Here is a 20,894-nt window from a genome sequence, read left to right as displayed (position 1 = left end):
CCTCACCACTCATATATGAATCAGATCATTTCAGACTACATTTTAACTCACACCAAATACACCAAGAGTCTCAAGATTTTAGAGGCTACTGCATTGTAAAGAATACCTCCTTATCTAGCCAAAGGAAAATCAGCTCTCTTGTAGGGATTCCAAAACCCGTCAGCATTTTTAATCGTGCAGTAGTTTTATTTTCCTCTTCACAACCCTTAGATGTAGCTTCCATTATCCCATTTCAGAAGGTTTACTACTGTGTGCGAATGAAGGCTTTTAGTATTCTAAAATGTGAAAAAGTTGAGAGAAAAATGTCCCTCAATTTAACAAACCCTTAATTGAGAAATCTATAAAAATTCAAATCCTTTTCTCTGATGAATATTTCCAGTGAGTATTTATCCTGTGGACGTTGTTCCTTCCTATCAAGTTTGCTTTCTTTCCAAAATGTCTGCTACTCTTCCCACTTCTGTACAGGTGAGATCTGTATATGGTCAAACTCTGTGCGTGTCCAGTTAGTTTCCTGTCTTAGTATGCTGCGGGCAGCTAGGATGGAAGTTGAGGGCCTGGGCGATTTTTATGAAGAACAAAAATTTAATGGTTACCATTTACTGAGATGTACAAGAGCAAGGCTCTGGTGTTTGGAATTGAACATCTTGATTTTTTCTTGTAACAAGAAAATTTAAGCGCCAAGAGAGAATATCCAGTCCTGCTACCCCTTTTTTAGGGCCCCGTTCTTCAGCCATGGGGTCCCACCTACCAATATGGTTGCACTGGGGGAAAGTTTCCATCACAAGAAATTTGAAGAATGTGTTTAAACCATTACAGCCACCAGAAAGGCAAGCAGTGGAGGAGGCCAATATATATGTATAAATGGTGCCACCTTATGTGACTAAGGAACATGTCTCAGATCTTTTCTTGATAGCATATAAGAAAGTTTGATAGTTTGTAGTCTAACATCATATCACTACACAGACAACCGGTGAGGTTTTACAGATTCACATGTTTTCCCTAAAGTGACTCCAGTGCTCTTTCTAAAGGAAAACTAGGAGATAATATATATTTTGGAAAGATACAGTAAATATAAAAGTACTTCTTTCCTACAACTTCTATATTTTATACATGCTCCCTTCTAGGTGCAAGATAGAAATACATAACCCAGATCAATAACAGGGGCCTTTTCTAGGTGATATTTTATTGTAAATTCACCTCAAGAAAAACAGCTTGCCATTTGAATTTTCTTCTCAAATCATTGATTCTTAAAACAAGCCTAAATTGCAATGAACCAAGCAGCATCTTATAATGTCTTTGAGTCAGATTCACCAGAGATGAAATAATCATTTCACAGACTGAACTTAGAAGACATGTGTGATTTATAATCTCCAAAGCCAATTACCACAACTATGGTTTAAATTCTTATCTCTTGTAGAACTCATGCTGACACTTGGTCTTGTACTGAGTTTAAAAGGTGATCAAACCAGCTCACCCCTTGTGGGTGAAATTGATGCACTGATAAAGGAGAGAGTTGGGTTCTTTCTTGTGTCTCTCAAATCCACCTTACTCTTTGGTATGATGTACCAAAAAGAACTGACTATTTTTCCATCCCTTTGGCTCTCCCAAATGTAATTCTAATTTCATTTTCTTGTGAATCCATAAAATCTACTCCAATCATATATTAAAAACCGATTCAGTTGTATTTATTCTCTTCCTTTCCTGTATTTCCCTTTATAAATATTTCTTTTTATCACTTCACCATGTTTATCTTGCTATCTCAAACAAAACAAAACAAAACAAAACAAAACAAAACAAAACAAAAACCCAGCTTTGATCCAAGGTCAGCTCTTCTATGAATTTCTTAACAGTTACTTGGAGATACTCAATCCAACAATTTTTATATTTGTTTAGGTTTTTCTAAGTTTTTATTTATCTTTTACTTCTAATACTACTAAAAATACCAGCAATATTGTCAGCTTCTCTAACAAAAATATCATAAAACAGTAGTTTGCAAATAGTAGGCATTTCTTTTTCACAGTGATGAAAGCAAGAAAGACCAAAATCAAAGCTGCAGAAACCCAGCATCTGGTGAGTTCCATGGCCCTGCTCCTAAGCATGCTTCCTTGTGTTTTCACACTGTGGGGGCTGTGAATGGAGACACTAGCACATGAACTAAAAGTACCCAGAAGTAGTTTTCTAACATCGTTTCTTTGATTTCAACATAGGAGTTTTGGGAGAGAGACAACATTTGTATCTTGCAAATTGATATCAAGCCAAGGTGAAAAGAAGCAAGAAAGGAAAGGAACCCAAAATTAGCATTTTCTGGATGGTGCACAGGTATAAATGTTAGCCATTTGGCCATAGATTTCAAATACATACAGTTGGCTACAAATCTTCAAATACACATCAGCTGTATGTGTTTCCTTGAACTCTGGGAAGATATTTCATGAGCTGTCTGAGGAAGTTAATCAAGGAATTAACCAGTAATAAATAGGGAAGGAATTTTTGAAATAAGATTTTACTTCTCTTTCTAGCTTTCCTCTTTCAGTTTGAGTTAAATGAATATTTCATCCCTGCCAACAGTCAGAGTCACTCGGAGAACATACAGGACTAAATGCACTAAAGCATTGAGTTACCTGCATATTTAATAAAAAAGGGAGTAATTATTATTATTAATCAAAATAACTAATTTCAAATGCTCGAAGGTTTAAAACTTGATTAAAAATACTCATTAAACTTTGCAAAAATCATAATACAAAAGATGGAATCTTTGATGTACTGTAGTGAAAAATATAATTTGAAAATGCAGTTTGGAAATAATCAGTACTGTCTTTATTGTTCTTTCGAGTAACATGCATTTCAGAGTTTCAAATAAAATTAATCTGTTTCCATTTTCTGGTTGTAAGAATAGTAAGTTTTTTTTTTTTAATTTGGTTCTTTCCACATGTAGAAAACAACAGCTCATCCCATTTCCAAAAATAATATTAATCATGCACTTTCCGGTTGTGACATTATATAAATATTCATTAAACAAAAAATAATTTCATTTATATGGAAAAATCACATAAATATGTCATTTTATAGAAACCCAATTTGTTAAAAAAATTACTTTGAACTCTACTTTTATAAGGGAATTTGTCATGACTTGGAAATGAACTGAGTTTCACTTTGACAACTGCTTTCATCACTGTCTGCAAGCCAGTGCTAAATTTCAGGGAGACCAGCGGTTGTGAGTTCATCTCATACCATCTAACACCTGATATATAGCATTCACAGAGTCTGAAAATATACTAGATTATAATTATTGAATATCAGTTGATGTCATTCATTTTCCAGCTTGCTTCATACATATGAGCCTATTTAGACTGGCAGATATAACTTATGATATTCACTACAGTTTTTAAAAAGAAGTTTAAAAATAAAATGAGAACAGGTATTCTCGGGGCATTATGATTTTTTTTTTTTTTGGTAAAACTAAAAGTAAATAAATGCTAGTACTTAAAAAATGAGTAAATGAATTAAACTAAAATCTTCTCAATATATGTCCCTGTATATTTTCTTTATGTAATTTCAAATTACAATTATAATTGCAGAACAAAGAGCCATCAATAGCATTCAATTTTAAAAAAGACATTCAAAAGAACTAATTTCTAAACTAAGCATGGAGGTGCACGCCTGTAGTCTTGAGCCTCAGGACGCTGTGGCAGAATTGCCATGAGTTCAATTCCACCCACAGCTACATAGTAAGTTCAAGCTAACCTGAACTTCAAAAAAATAATTAATTTCTAGTAACATAATAAAATGTAAATAGATCTTAAAAGTACTTTTACAGCATTAAAAATCAATATCATGCCTATATAATTTTTAAAATTCATCACCAAATTTATAATGCCAAATACAAACTTAATTGTTTATATTCTCAAGTTTTACTTTGCAACCAGTAAGGGAAGTGTTTAGTCTCTAAAAGATAAATCCTAGCATTGTATAAAATTGAAGTTAATTATATTACATGTACTTTCAATGTTAATTTCATAATCTCAAATCAAAATATTGTACATATTGTACAACTGAGAAATAGTTCTAGATTTAGTGGTTGGCGATTTAGCTCAGCGGCACAAGTACTGCCTAGCAAATGCGAGGTGATGAGTTCAATCCAGGTCTCCCCACCTCCAAAAGAAAGTTCTAGATTTTACAATTTACAGCTCTATTTGACTGGAAGTATCAGTATATTGATGGATATGTTACATATCTATTGTTAAATATATGAATACATGAAACAATAGCAAGATATTTATTACGTATTGAAGACATCCTTTCCATTTTCCAGAAGATGATTGGTGATGCGCTTCACTCTTGTGAATATTTATTAAGTTATTATACTGCATTATTTCTATTGTACACAATTTTATGGTACTAATAATGCATGTAATTCCTTCATGACTTTAGTAAATCATTGATTTTGATTAGTATTTTTTCTATTAGATTTTAATTATGTATAGAAAGAATTTATGAGACTATATTTTGTCTGTTACAAAATTATACTGCCAAAAACATAAAGTGACATTAAAATTTTATTGTTTTAAATTTAATTTTAAAATATTTAAAACAAATTTAATGTTTCCAAAATAAAATTTCTTCATTCATTTAACCAAAATTGCTTTATTGTAATATGCAGGTCCCTATTACACACTGACTGTGGAAAACAATGGATATAAACCCAAATCCTTGCCTACCTGAAGCTCCAGATCCACCGAATTGTTGCATAAACAAACAAACACACTTTGTGACTATCTCAGGGCACTGTGCGCTGGGGACACAGTCTTGCTATGGAAAGCTCATGATTATGTATTGTTGGCATATTTCATGGTTATGGTTAATCTTTTCTGAGAAAACTTGCATTAGTTGCATGGAACTGTGTCCTCCATACTCTCTATATATTCTATCATTCTAGGAACTTGATGGGGTTCATGACCTAGCTTAAATGGCACATTCTCAGAGAGATCCTTTTAGCATCCCAAACCAGAGTAGTCACCCTGACAAGTGTCTCCCCGAACAACCTTCTTGGCTATCAACTTTTTTAGTTTGTTCAGAATTAACAATCCATTTAAAGTGTGAATATTTTAAATGAATTACACTTCAAAATATGCTTGTGTCTTTATTTACCTTTCCAATTGTTTGCTTATTTCTTTATCTTATATCCAGGAGATCATAAACTTGTGGAAACCTTTATCTTGTTGTTAAATATTTGGTAGGCAGAATGTGCCTTGAAAATCCTGAAGAATGAAGAATGCATCAATAAATTAGTATCATGGATAGTTTTGTTCAGCAGCTGTTACAAAAAATTGAAAGAGGCTTAAAGCACTGAGATATAGTATTTAACTCACAATTAGAAATATGACTCTGTATTCTTTCATTAAAAAATTCAGTGTTTTTATTTCCAGTCACAACTATATTTTATTATATTCTCTAAACTCATTTTAAGGTTATAAATGATGGTCATAAGAGTGTATGTTGATACAATTCAAAACTGTAAATTTCATCTATGAAATTATAACCCAAAATGGAGAGACCAGTAAAGTTTTCATGTTAAAAATATTTGTTGAAGGGAAATGATTTCTGAGTTTGAGCATTTATTTAAGCATGATGAATACACTGATTACAATGTTCAAGTTCTGATTTAAGGTTTTTAATTAATAATTTCAAGAATTTTATTGTGTGCTGATGAAAGTGTACTTAACAGCCAATTACAGTATAAAAAGACAAATGCAAATCAAGCAGATATCCAGTGTATGGTTATGATATGGGAAAAGAGAAATTAAAAAAAATATAACATATACTATCTATATAGCATAGATTCTGATAGATTTTTCTGTCTGTTCAGTGATGATGTTTATTTTGTTTTTCACTTTATATCTGCTGGGCACAGTTTATCAGACGTGTTACTTAAAATTCAATATACTGTAAATATATGATGAAGATCCATAATAAGGTAATGGCAACACTTAAATGTAATTTCATAAAAATTGTTTGGTAAATTATAAAGAAATAATCTATTTTCTAAGAAAAACATGTTTTTTAAACTCTAATCTAGTGCACACAGTCTAGGTAATTGATAGTTGTTCAATACAGCCTTTAAAATAATGAATATTAGATTACTTTCTGACTACCCAGAAGATGCTCTTAGTAGATTGCATCCTCTTCCAAGAGAACTATGACATAGTACCTATTTTGTAACTGTGATATCTTTGTAACGAGATTACCATAAATAGGTCAGATGGAGTATTCCATTTTCATCGCACCAAGAGGTAAGAACAAAAGAAGAGATAAGTATAAAAGTAGCCCACCGTGTTTCCACCCCTGGTGACAGTGCTGTGTGACAGCTTGCATAGTTTGTGGGGAGAATGCATCCCTGAGTGAAGCCAGTCTGACAGGGATGAGTATTCTTTAGAAAAGAAGAACAATGTGAGAGTAGCATTAGGGGTGCAGCAGGTTTAAGTTTGGCCCTTACAACATTTAACCATGGTTGTTACACATGTGAATGCACACTGCTTGAAAAAAAGCACTTTGCAGATGACATTATGGTAAAAAAATTACCTTAAATTATCATGATAGTATGATATAATCACTTGAGCTCTTAAAGTAAAAGAAGAAATAGAAACACCTCAGAGGAAAAAAGGTGATGGAAATGTATAGATTGGAACCATGAGAAGGAATCGATTTATGGTTTGCTAAATATTCTGAGAAGGAAATTGAAGCCACCGACAACTAGAATGAGTCTAAAGCAGTTTCTTCCTTAGAGCTTGCACAACCAAGTGTGCTGGTTTATGTAACCTTTACAACCTTTGAGACTTTATAGTGTAGTCAATAGAATCTATAGGATTTCTGACCTGTACAACAACAAGGTAACCCATAGATGATTCTCTAATCTTAGCTTACTGAAGACAAAATTAGGACCTACTTCAGAGTTTAAGCATTACATGTGATGGTTTATATAAACATTTGATAAGCATATAGTAAAAATAAATAAGCATATAGTAAAAAGTAAAGCTAATTCTACCATTATTTATCAGATAAAACTTTCAATTTCTTGAGAATAAAATTTCATTTCACTAATTGATGAGTTTGTAATACTCTGTACCAAATAGAAATAATTTTAGTTTTTCGTGATTCTATGAGAACGATCAAATAGGTGAAGCCATGACAGATATGTCACCTCTACATCATCAGAATTATGGGTTGGGACATCTGGAATGACTCTAATCATTAAAATGACTCAACCAGAGTCATAGGTCAGACCATGATTTAGCTCTACTGTCTGCTTTTCCCAGACCTTATTGTGGTCTCTATGCATTTCTGTGTAACTTGTTTCTGGTTCTTTGTAACATGCCAGTTGTGGGAGAATGGGATTTCTTGAATGATGAAAGGCTTTCAGCAGAGATAATGTAGATTATACCAGGTCTCTTAACCTTAAATTGCCAGATTGAGGCTTGCAACACATTCAGTTATTACATTTTGCTGATCAAAACAAGATGTAAGGTCAGACAGGTTTAAGGGGAGGCCAAACAGAGATTACTTATCAGTGGGTAGAATGGTATACAAGTATATGTTATGAATATTTATAATTTTATATTTAATTTTAATTAATATATCATATATGAATATATGTTTTATAATATAATTAATTTACATTATAATTATATGTATACATATATGGAATTGATTATTGCCATATTTAATTTATGTGTCCATGTTCTGAAAAGTATTTATTTGGACAATTGATAAAAAGCAAACAAAATACTTTATATTATCTAAAAATTTTGCAGGTGAGGTTAATCTGCAGTGTCAACTTGACTAGAATAAGACACTCCTGGAAAGATGATCAATGATGGGAGCTATGCCACTGATGTGTCTGTAACTACCTTTTACCTTGTAAAATGTAAGGCAGAGGAAGTGGGTCACTGACCATGTTCTCTTGGGGTCTTCTCCCGCTCTTTTTATGATGGATGCCATGATCCACTCCGACTTTCACCTCCATGTCTTTCTGCCAAGATGTTTCTGCCTTGTAATCAACTGGAAACAAGCCAAAATTTATAAAGTGCTGAATCAGAGTAAACCACTCCTCTTTTAAGCTGTGAGTGATGGGTCTATCATCCCAGCAGTGGAAAAGCTAATATAGAAAATGTTAACAGAGAAGTAAGGTCATTGCTCTAACTGTACTTGACCGAGTGGTTTAGAAATCTTTCAACATGGTTTATGGAGGATTTAGGAAAATCAGGCCACAGAAAACTCAAAATGCCATCAGCAGTGCCTGGTGGTTTTTCTGACCAGAGTTTAGAAGAATGAAATGCTACATGTGAACAGTAAAGGAAATATGGTGAGATTTCAAATGAAAATGAGAACTCTGTTTAGATTTGGACCAGAAGCCATATGGGTTACATGCTGCCAACAAATAAAATAAAATAATATAAAGTAAAAGCTGCATTTTTCCATGTCCTAATACTTTGTAATGAAGTGGAATTTAATGATGATGACCAGTTGATCACACAGAGGAAATTTCAGGGTAAACTAACATGCACATAGTAATTTTTATTGCTGCCTACTCATAGCCAGATAGACAATGAGAACTATTAGCCCAAAACCTCCCTCCTTTAAATCATTGGTCAATTTTTTGTCCTAACATTGGAAAAGTTAATACTCCATATTTCAGAATCACTATAAGAATGCCTTGGGTCTTTCTATATTGTTAATTTACCTTCTTAAATGAAAAGCCAGTTCCCATTTATGACATAATTCTGCAGAATAGTAATTACTAACATTTATCACAAAATTTTAATATTTTATTTGATCTTGTTAAATACTATCTTCTTTCAGTAAACTTCATAATTGAATGCTTTGGTATTGAATGACTCATTTGTCTTACTTTTTTCCTTGCTGAGACAAAATATCCCATGCCCAAAGTTAAGGAAGGAAAGTTTATTTAGCTCACAGTAAATGAAGATTTCAGTCCATAATTGGTTAGCTCCAGAGTAGGTGACTTCACAGAGGAGAACAGTTCATAGGGGTGCAGAATACAACAAAATCAACCACCAGGAGAAAGACAAGTCTCTTTCTTCCTTTGTACTGCATTCAACCTACTGCAGTTAGGGCAGTGCCAATCCATTCAGTGAACTGATCCTGCAGCCACTCACTCTTAATCCCAGCATAGCACCTCGTATCAATCACACACTCTAGATAGATTCAGCCACCTCTGAAAAAACCCTATGACTGTGCTAGGCTTTGGAGAGATATCTAGACACAAGACATCACATCATTAAAATGTTAAGTAAACAATATAGGGAATTTAATATCCCAGTCAGGAAATGGTATACATTGGCAAAATACAGTTTTCATTTATGTTCATAGCAAAGCATAGACTCAAATTCAATGAATCACTGCAAAATTAAAATTGATTTGACTCTGAAAAAAGTGTATTTTTAGGGGCTGGGGATTTAGCTCAGCGGCATGAGCACCTGGTTTGCAAGCAGGCAGTCGTGAGTTGGATCCCCGGTACCAATAAAAAGGAAAAAGACAAAAAAAAAAAAAAAAGTGTAGTGTATTTTATAGTAATTATTTATGGTCATTAAAAGAATTTGAAAATGTGTGGATCGTCAGCCAAAGAAATAAGTATGGTTAACTGCATAGCTAGAAAGTCTTTAAAAAATACATTCCACAAGTCACAGAAAAGATGATGTTTTCCTTTTTAAACAATTATATACAAAATAAGATTACATTTATTTTTATTTGAAATCCTATTTTAAGTTACTGGCTACACTGTTAGAATAACATTAACCAAACAGAAGAACTTTTGCTAAATTAAATTCGGATTTGGTAAATTACATAGAAGTGTAATAATAAATGTCCTTAAGTATTGCAACATTAACAAACATTGAAGATCTTCACAGTTTGTAGGAATTTCATGTTTGCTCCTCAAGAAAGCAAAATTTCACAATGACCATTGCTCTAGAATTTTTACTGATCAGTAAAAGAACAACCATCTTCAGCTCAATTAAAATTTATCTGTTGAAAAAAAAAAACAAAACTGAGATTAGGAAGCTTAAAAATAGCCTTCCCAGACTTTCAAGTTCAGACTTTTATCTTGAAAGTTTCAAATAAATCAAATTCTTTAACTAAGTATAATAAGACAATCATTTCTTCTTTTGGATTCCACTTCTGTTGAGAATAAAATCTAACCAATTATGAGAATTTAGAACAATCTTTTTTCAGGAAAAATATTTTACTTATAATTATGCCTATACCTGAATGAGTGTGTGTGCATGAGTGTAACTGAGTGAGTTTGTGTTGAGTCTGTGTTTGAGGAAGGAATGTGTGGCAGTAACAGAACATTCTTCTTAATACAATTAGCACTGGGAATTGTCTCAGGACCCTTAAGACAATGACATGGTACAGCAATATAAATAAAATTTATTTGATAGTCACCAATTATTCGAATCAACTGAATAATATGAAGTTTAAAAAGTGATAGAATTGGCTTTGAAATCTGGTACTGTTTTTTCCCCAAAGCCCATGTTCTTTGCAGCATGTTGCATTTCTTTGCCCACAATCAAATGTATCCAAACATTAACATAAATTAATATCCAATATTTAGCGTTCTGAAAATGGCAGTTTTTCCTTTCAGACAATTGTGTTAAATGATAATGAACAAGGGAAGAGGACACTGCATTAAAATGCTTTCAGCCAGGGAGACAATTGCTGGGGAAGAACTACAGAAAATATTGCTTAATTTTGTTTTCAAAATCTTTTTCTTTTATTTATTTTTTTGTTTTTTGTTTTGGTACTGGTAATTGAACTCATGACCTCACTCTTGCCAGGCAGATGCTGCCCCACTGAGCTAAACTCTTACCCTTAAGAACCTTTAAGAAGACATATTTCAGTTCAAGAGGTCTAAAGTTTACAAAATCTCCCTGATAGCTTTTGAAATTCTGAGTGATAATGGCAAGAAAGGAATCATTGCAAAAATAAGATCACTGTCCAGTTAACGTCTTATAAAAGCCATCCACCCAGCTCTCTAGGAACTAGGAGGCCAATCAGAAAAATGCTACAGGTGAGATGCTGTGTCCAATGGTGACACAGGAATAATACTGTGTCTGTCTCTGATTGGTGGCTTCCATCATTTGACAGGCTTCATAACGATGTGCCGTGATCTGAATAAGTCCCCAGAATTCATGTGTTGGAAACATCAGTAATGTTAGTGTAGAAAGGACTGAATTTTCTTCCCAGTGCTCACATACAGAAAGGATGCAGATCACTCTTCCAAGTAAAATGAAGTGCGTTTCTGTCTTTACCTGCATTATTTTTTTTTAAGGAATTCGATCTGTGTTTTTAAGTCCTCTTGCATCAGTATTACAATCATCCATAAGATTTGCAATTTGAGCAAATGAAAGAAGAGGGTTTTGTCTCTCCTTTGTCTGCCACCACACAGCCTGGGCTATAGAAAAGCAGACTCAGAATTCGAAGTGTGTGCGCAGTGATTGTTAGTAATCAGACTTCTTTGCAGCATCCAAGGTGGTCAGGTAGCAAGCTCTCCAGAGGTCGCCCTGACTCTGAGGCACTAGCTGCAACACCCTGCTCTGAGGTCAGCCTCTTGGTTCCTTTAGCATTTTAAGCTTGGGACCATCCCCAAAGGCAGCTAGAAAACTACATTATCCTAATTGCTTGCAAAACATATCTGGTTTGCTTTTTCTAATGCCATTGAGATTCCCATTCCAAGGCACAAATCCCTGACCACCATTCTGGAAGCAGAAGGAAATACTAGTTCTCATTCTTAGTAAATATCAGCTCTCATGTTCCGCAGCTGGAGAAAACAGCCATGGTTATTGATTCAATCAACTATCTTGCTATATTCCCTCTCTAGACTGTACTTCTCATTGAAAAATGCCTTTCATCTCTATTCCTTAAGATGGAGAGCGACACATTGTTTACATGGGTACTCACCTGGATCTTCCCTGCAGTGTGTTCTAATCTCTGTAAACATAAAAGTATTTTCACCAAAGTTGGCTATTCAACAATCTGACCTTCACTGCTATTGAGGAGTTTATCTGTCTAAATCTTCTGAGGTATATGAACATTGAACCACAGCACTTTTCCTCAGTGAATTGTTAACTCCCTCAACAATAGTTATTGATAGTAGACTTTAAAGGAATTTCAAGTGTCTTCTCTGAAGATATGCCTTCATTCAGCATTTGAAAATGATCTAAACTTTCAAGCTACTTTAATTCTTTCTTTGTATAAAAGTCCATGCTACCTGCCATCTGTCATACACATTCACTTGCTTCTAACATAGTATGGCAGATTTAAGGAGAGGGAGGAGCAGGAGGCTTCTACCTCTCAGGCTTTCACGGTATAAACGATTATTTGTCTTTCTTTCCACAGTACATAGTTCAGTCTTTAGACATTCAGGGACTGAGATTAGGAAGCTTAAAAATAGCCTTCTCAGACTTTCATGTTCAGACTTTTATCATGAAGGTTTCAAATAAATCAAACTCATTAACTAAGTATAATAAGACAATCATTTCTTCTTTCGGGTTCCACCTGTGCACTATTATATACCTGCTACAGGTCTCTCCACACGCTATAGATATTAAAAATAAACCTTCATAATCAACTCAGAAAATTTTTGAAGCATAAAAGTACAGTTTCATTGTTAAGCATTTACGCAAATTATAATGTGCATAACAAGCAATCAGTAAAAAGACTTCAAAAGAAAATATTCTCACAGTTTTATATAGAGAAGCAGATATAATAGTTGGCAGGCACATTCTCCAAATAAAAGATAACTAATCTAACATAAGGAGATTTGAAGTCTCATTGGCTGATGTTCTTTATTAACTCATTGAAAAGTTGCATGATATTAAATGTAACTACAGAATTGAACTACTTGCTCTTATCTAAAACAAAAAACAAAACAAAACACAAATACTTTTAGCAATATATGCATTTAAATGCTGGCTCCAAGCCCACTTGGGAGACAGCTAATGACCTCTAATTGTGTTTTAATTTGAATGACGTATCACAGGGGTAAAGATAATAGACATTCATGTTAAAATAAAAAATATCAGAGGAATGAGCATAGAGTGTTTGACATAATTAACTTCATCTGCCATTTTCCCATCTATTTGAATATACAAACTGAAGTCGGTTTTGAAGAAAACTCAAAGAATCAATAATAGACTGACTCAGTGTGATCATGTATGGATTCTTAAATCTCTATTTTTGAAGTTCTTTGTGATTAGACTATTCAATTTCTATCACGTTTGTTTTTTATTCTAAGGTAATGTTTCATATGTTGAAGGATGCATAAAACCTGCACAATGTTTAGTGACTTTAGACTTCAGTAAACCCTACTAATAATGTGTTTTTCTTTTCCTTAAAACCCTGTGTGTGTGTGTGTGTGTGTGTGTGTGTGTGTGTGTGTATGCATTTGTGTTGTTTAACTTTTGTCTTATTTAATGTTTAGGTGAAAGAAATATGCAGTTAGCCAAAACAGCAGTTCTAATTGAAAATGTGATCTTTTCCCAGCTTTCTTATGTAGGGGTATAATACTGTCTCTCTGTGCTGGGCAGTGGCTCTGAGATGTAGCTTCCAGCCAGCTGTGCAATTCTGAGAGGAAACATCCAGCACCCCATGGCATGCAATGGGCACATATATCTGTATGTTTTTACTTCTTTTCTTCTCTTTGCTTTGCTTTTTAAAAAATTAAGTTTATTGATATAATTTATAGATAAAGATCGTATTCAACATAAGGGATTTGTATATGATAGGGAATATGCATATATGATATATTTTGATGCTTCTCTTTTTCCCAACCCCTTTAACCCTTATTCCCCTTCCCTAGTTCCTCTTTTCTTTTCAATAATTTCTTACTATTTCACCCTATCTATTGTGTATTTTGGTCCTTATTTACTTTTTCACATTCTCACACCAAGAAGACATAAATGTGCTAGAAGAGAAAATAGGTAAAACTCTCAAAGACCTAGGTGTAGGCAAAGAAGTTCATGCACAAAACCCTGATCAAACAGAAAATAATACAAAGGTTCAACAACTAGAATCTCATTCTATTAAAAAGCTTTTGTACAGCAAATGAAATCAAAAAGAGTGTAAAGACAACCCATAGAGTGGGAAAAATTTTTGCCCTTGAGACAAAGGATTTATATCTAAATACATAAACAAGTGCAAAGAATCTGACCACACAAATTTAAAGATGAATGCACACTTCTCAGAGGAAGAAACACAAGTGAAAAATAAATATTAAAAAAAAAAAAAAAAAAAAAAAACAATCATCACTGGGTTTTAGTGAGGCAAGTTAAAACAATGCTGAAATTCCATGTTACTCCAGGAAAATGGCTGTCATCAAGAAATCAACCAATATTCAAAAAAAAAAAAAAATTGGGGCTGAGGATTTAGCTCAGCGGCATAAACGCCTGCCTTGCAAGCAGGCAGTCGTGAGTTCGATCCTTGGTACCAATAAAAATGAAAAAGACCAAAAAAAAAAAAAAAAAAAAAAAAAAAGAAGTCAACCAATATCAAATCCTGGAGAGACTACAGGGAAAAGGAATCTTTCTGCACTTTTGGTCAAGATGTAGATTGGTGCAATCATTGTGGAAATCAGTGTAGAAACAATAAACTAGGATTAGAGGTCCCATTTGATCCAGTTATTCCCCTTCTAAGAATCTGCCCCAAAGAATTAAAAATATCATACCACACGGATAATATGCATACCCATATTTATAGCAACACAATTTGTTATAGCCAAATCTTGGAAACAACCAAAATGTCCATTACCCAACAAAAATAGATAAAAGACGCATTTTTGGTTTGTTTGTTTGTTTGTTTTTGTTAGTTTTTCATACAAAAGAGTAGTACTCAGCCACAATGAAGGATAAACTTGAAACATTTCTAGGTAAATGGATGCACCTTGAGCTCATAATCATAAGTGAAACAAACCAGAAACTTGTATGTAAACACTGCATTGTCTCCCCAGTGTGAGGATCTGAAATAGTACATAAGGAACAAAATATATAATAAATAGTATAAAAAATAAGGATCTTGATCTTGTTTCAAGTGAAAAAAATAGTAAAATTAACATTGTAAAAATATTTTATACCAAACGACAAACACCTTTAATTTGAACTGCAATTTTCAAATAGTTGTGAGAACAGTAGAAACATGTTATTTAAAACCCAACTACTGAGAAATGTATGAAGACATATATACCTGAATAATAGTTTAAGGTAAGAAGTAGAAAATAAAGTAATTCGGCTCTGTATTTAAAAGCAGATGACTCACTTTCCATGACTGCAGCGTGTGACACAGCAGCACCGACCATCAGTTTTTACCGTCTGCAGCATCTGGGTCACTTCTCTGAAAACCTACTTTGCGTGGATGGCATTAACGGATAACAGAGACTTTTAACTTACCACTATAATTATCACAACAATCCAGAGAATCATTAAAAAAGACACAACAGCATCCCTAAGTGATTTATGCTAGAATTTCATGGCTGTTTACTCCAAATGCAAGGCATGGAAATCCCTTCTGGTGTCCTCATTTTGAAATGCCAGTCAGTCCTAAATTCAAATGTAAGGAAACACTGATACCGATAAGGCCTGGACAAATCAAAGTTTAAAGTACTCACATAAAAAGGATCGTGCTCACATTCACAGCAGAGTGATGAAAGCTATTCTCTTGAACATAGTGAAAGGAAATGGATGCTAATACCTTTAGGAGGGGCACTGACCACTTCAGGACATAACTTATTAGGGAAGCCCAGGCAGATCGTAACTTCTGCGGAAATAAGTGTCCTATCACACTCTCAGCAAGCTCCATGTCTTCACCAAAGTGCTTTCTACACACAGCTAGAACCATTGTCATTTCAGGGTGTGGGGAAATATTACTGGGAGTACCTTATCTAGACCTAGGAAAGTTCATGTATTATAATTATGCAATATGCAATTTGCCCAAAGTTTCCTGAGGTACATTTAGAAAAGCCTGCGGAAGGTGTGCAGTCTTTCACAGACTCCTGAGAAAAATGTAGCTTCATGGACAGTATTCTCCATACAGTTCAAAAAAGATTATTATTATAATCATCATCATATAATCAGGTCCTCAGCCAGCTCTATGTGTCTCTCAGTGAGGGATGATTCTAATTCTGGGGACAATTAAGAAAACTGAGGAGGGAGGAAAACAGAGAGTGAGAAAGAGAGAGAGACAGAAACAGAGACACGGATAGACACATACACACCCAGAGAGAGAGACAGACAGACAGAGAGAGAGAGAGAGAGAGAGAGAGAGAGAGAGAGAGACAGAGACAGAGAGAGAGAAAGATCGTGTTTTCTTACAGAAGTCTATAGTCTCCTGACTTAGACTTTGTTACAGAAAGAGCCCAAGGGAAGTTTTATTTGAAACAATAAAAATGATCCATTTAGGTTTCAAAATTTTTAGCCCATAAAAATCCTTACTCTCTTCTATTATTGTTCATAATCAAGATATAAAACATATTAATGGTTTTTGCAAATAATTATTACATGAGATTATATTAGAGTTTGGAGATTTAAAAGTCATTTTCTGAGAAATTTGCTGAATTGTTACTCATTTTGTCTGTAAATATAAGTAATGTCATTAAAAGCCCAGTTTAATTGCTTTGAAAAGTAATAATGTGACATTCATTCCTACAGGTTAGACCCTCCAATGACTCTTTTTATGAAATTATTTCACTTAGATTCTAAAAGCATTAAGACTTAAACTTGTAATCTAATGAGATTCATATGTTTATTTACTCATTTATGAAACACAAATTTCTGAGATTAACCAAAACACAAGTAATGTTTCATATGTGCAAAAAAATCCCATAGGAAATTTATCAACTAAATATTGCACATTTCATTGTGCCATAAGAGAAAAGCAAGCAAACATTGCTGCATTGAGTAGTCTTATCTGTAAAAAGCCACAAAGATAGGTAGCGGTGCCCATTAATATTGTGTACATAAAGTGTACTGAAGGGTAAAGATGTTGAGACAAGGCATTTTAAAGAAATTAATCTTTAGTCAGACAGAGCTGCAAGTTTGGCAATTGCATTATGATGTTTTTATGATGAATTTATCCCCACATCTCAATGAGGCACATTGTTTTGTACCCTCTTCAGCTTTTGTATTCAAATTGCCTTGGGTAGATACAAACTGTGTAAAACTCAAGGGGAAAACACTCCTTCATGGTTTACGCTGGCCGTTATGACTTTAGAGTAAGAGGAACCCAATTTAAAGGAGAGCGAACTGCTTAAATTTTTGCTAAAATATGATATTATGATTTTTTAATATTTGGCTGAAGTTATATATTAGTTCAAGCAGCTACAACCACAACAAAAATGAAGTGAACTAGAAAGTTTAAGCTTAAAAAGTTCTTTCTCACAGTAATGGAGTATGGGAAGATCAACTTTAGGGTACCAGCTACTGTACACTATGTATGATGTGCAAACCGCTATCTCCATTTACTGCATTCATTTCTGATACACCTAAATAGTAACTCAGTACTAACCTTATCATAAAGGACCCTCACAATGACTCACTGTCTTGATTACTTTTCTCTCATTGCTGGAACAAAATTCCCAACACCCAAAAAGGAAGAATCAAAGGTTTATTTAGCTCACTGTTGTGGAGGTTTCAGTTCGTAACCAGCTAGCTCCAAGTCAGAGTGTCTTGGAGTGGCATGGCGCTGGGGCAACACTTCACGGCAGCAGCCAGAGCAAAAGGAGGAGGCGGAGCAAGGCTCTTTTCCTCCATTAGATTGTATGCAACTCCCTGCCATCCCGCTTCAGGGCAGGTGTAGCACTCACAAAATCTCCTGGCCCTCCTTTGGACAGGATGAGGATATGTACAAGAACCTGCTTCTCTGGGGGAGTTTCTCAGTGCAACTTCTAAACTTTTCAAGTTGACACAGTGTATCAACCACAACACTCATGAATCTGGAAAGAACACATTTAGTCAATAATGAGTTGTGTGCAATTTTGTTAAAACCGGTCAGTGGACAATTTGATAACATAAGAAAGCAATGAGATATTTCTACATGCCCAGGTAAATGTGTCTATACATATATAAACGCATACTATACATACACACACACACACACACACACACACACACACACACACACTTATGAATGCCACTGTCTATTAGATGACTTTTCTTTTATGGAGTCTGTTGCAATTAAATAATATACACACAAGGCCTACTCTCAATGTTAACAGCCACTTGGATCTGTCTTCTGGATTCTCCATGATGGATTGCTTATAACAGTAACGAGAAAACGAGGGCACTGTTTACAACTCCATACAAAAGGAAAAAATGGTCACTTAAACTAAATCCTACATAAGATTATGTTTTAAAATTACAATAAATCTACACATCTAAACAAATAGCAAATACAGTACTTCAGCAAAACTATTGATAAGGCTGTAAAAACCAATTGATATTTAGGAAAATGTTAACTATGTATATGGCAGACTAATAACAGGTAACCAAGGAATGTAATGTAGAGGATGAATTGCACCTGGCTTTACTGAGAATATCTGTATTAATTTGGTTGTGAAGTAAGCCTGGAATATAAAAACAGTGGATTTAAATAAAAATGTTGTTGGAATACACTACAAAATCTACTGCCAACTATTAATGTAGGCTGATTTAATTTAAGCAATGTTGTGAACATTTTATTAAATATTCTATATAATGTGAAATAATACTTCATTATTATCATTTAAGAAATTGTATTTTTATGCATCTTTTACAATATAGTGTGTAATCTTTCCTTTTCCAGGTAAAATTTAATAAAAACAAGTAAAATGTATTCCTTTGACTGATGATAAAAGTGGATAGATACTACATTGTATGCTGAAAAAGATTTTGATTCGTTTATTCTTGGAGTTCAACCTACTCCATAGATAACATATGTGCATATATCAATACAAATGTATTTTGAAACTAATGTCTATTCTAAGCATGCATTACATGTTTGATGCATATTTTATTGACATCTTTTTTCCCTGCTAAGTGAATATTGTGCAATATACTGGAGGAAGCTCCTGAAAAAACAGGACATAAAGTGAAGTGACGATACTGTCATAGGAAACAAGAGCTGAGCACATGTGCTGTAAGTATAGTATATTCAAATTAGAGATTTTTACATAGCAGGACAAAAGGAACATTTATTTGCATTGCATTATTAATGAAATTAACTTATGAACCTGAGTCATAAGTGATTAAAGTTTTCCCCAAAACTAGGATTTAAAGAAAATAATTATATGAATTTTATCAGACTATGCTTCAAAATAACTAATTAAGACATTATATTTCAATGTATAAATTATAGTGAGAAAATATGACTGGAAGAAATTTAAGGAATACTTTTCATCTCACTGGTATTAGATAATGATTTTTTATAGACTCAAACTTGATTGTCAAAATAAATGTACATATAGAGTTCATAAAATCTCAAGTTTTTTGAGTTTTACAAATATCTTCTCTATGAAAAGATTGTGAGTGTTACTTATGTGAATCTGTTATATGTACTTTTGTGCATAAATAATTTATCATGTCAGCATGGAGAAAATGAACTATGGCTTCTCATTTCATTTGGATTATTCATGAATTAGAGGACAGCGCTTTTGAAAATATTTATGAAATACTGAGAGTCTTAATGTATTTTGCACTGTTTTAAAGTATAACCTTCTCTGTTTTTTTTTTTTACCTTTTGACATTACTATTATTTACTAGATTACCTTCATTGATTGTTTTATTCACGAAATGACCTCATTTTTTAAAAGTAGAAGATTATGGGGCCACTATTAACCTTTTAACCTCTGTAGGTCATTTTAAAGGCATTATCTTCCAGCCAATTTGTTTCTGCAGAATCTACATATTTAATACGAAGGAATTTGCTTTTCATAATATTTGTTCACTCATCCACATCATTAATAAAATTAGTAAGTGAGGACGAATCCAGAGCCAGTACTCCCTTACCACCTTGAAATATGTGCTGATGCAGAGGTTGTAGCTGATTTCATTTTTCAAGGATTGTTGATGAATAAGTTTTCAGCAGTGGAAACCTCTAGTACATATTTCAGAACTGCAGATTCATTGTTCAGTGGGGAAGTATTATGGGAAATAAAACCTTAACAAAAACATGTTTGGGACTAGAATTTAGGAACACTGCATTTTTTGAGGTGGTGGGGGCTGGTTATGTTGAAGTCAGAAAAAGAGAGAGAAGAAAGGGCGAGGTGGGAAATGACAGTGTTATAAAAATTTGTTTAAATTACGAGTAGTAGTTTTCATTCAATATCTGGTATAGAATAGATCCTTTAATTGTAGAAGATGTCTTTATCTTTCTAATCTGATATATCTAATTTCTTGCTTAAAAAAGTTATGCACAGTTTGCAAAAGAATGCACTTCCTTTTTTCCTACTCTGATGAGTCTATTTAAAATAATCTTAGTCTTATGTCTTTCATGCTACTAGAAAAATGGAAACTTATTAAACGAGGAATTTTATATTTTCTTTATTAAATTGAAAAAAATTGATACTTGCTTTAAGGGCACGGATCACGTTTCATTGAAGAGAGTTCATTTCAGTAAGAAAATAGTTTCTGTAAGCAACAAAAATAAGCATATATAACCCAAAACATACAATATTAAAGACAGAATTTTGAAAGATCATCTTACTCACTCTTCATTCTGAAAGTACCCATTAGTCTGTGAAGGACGCCATTTGCAAGGATTATTTTCCTCCTACACTCTAAGTAAATTATCTTCTATTCTCATCAACCATTTACAAAGCATGAAAACTTAAGAAAATATAACAATAATAAAATGAG

The sequence above is a fragment of the Cavia porcellus genome, unplaced genomic scaffold (genome assembly GCF_034190915.1).
Source record: "Cavia porcellus strain 051 isolate PalLab524CR breed Dunkin Hartley unplaced genomic scaffold, mCavPor4.1 scaffold_11, whole genome shotgun sequence".
NCBI classification, from domain to species: domain Eukaryota; kingdom Metazoa; phylum Chordata; class Mammalia; order Rodentia; family Caviidae; genus Cavia; species Cavia porcellus.
The sequence above is the reverse complement of the archived record's forward strand: the minus strand, read 5'-3'. Positions refer to the sequence as shown.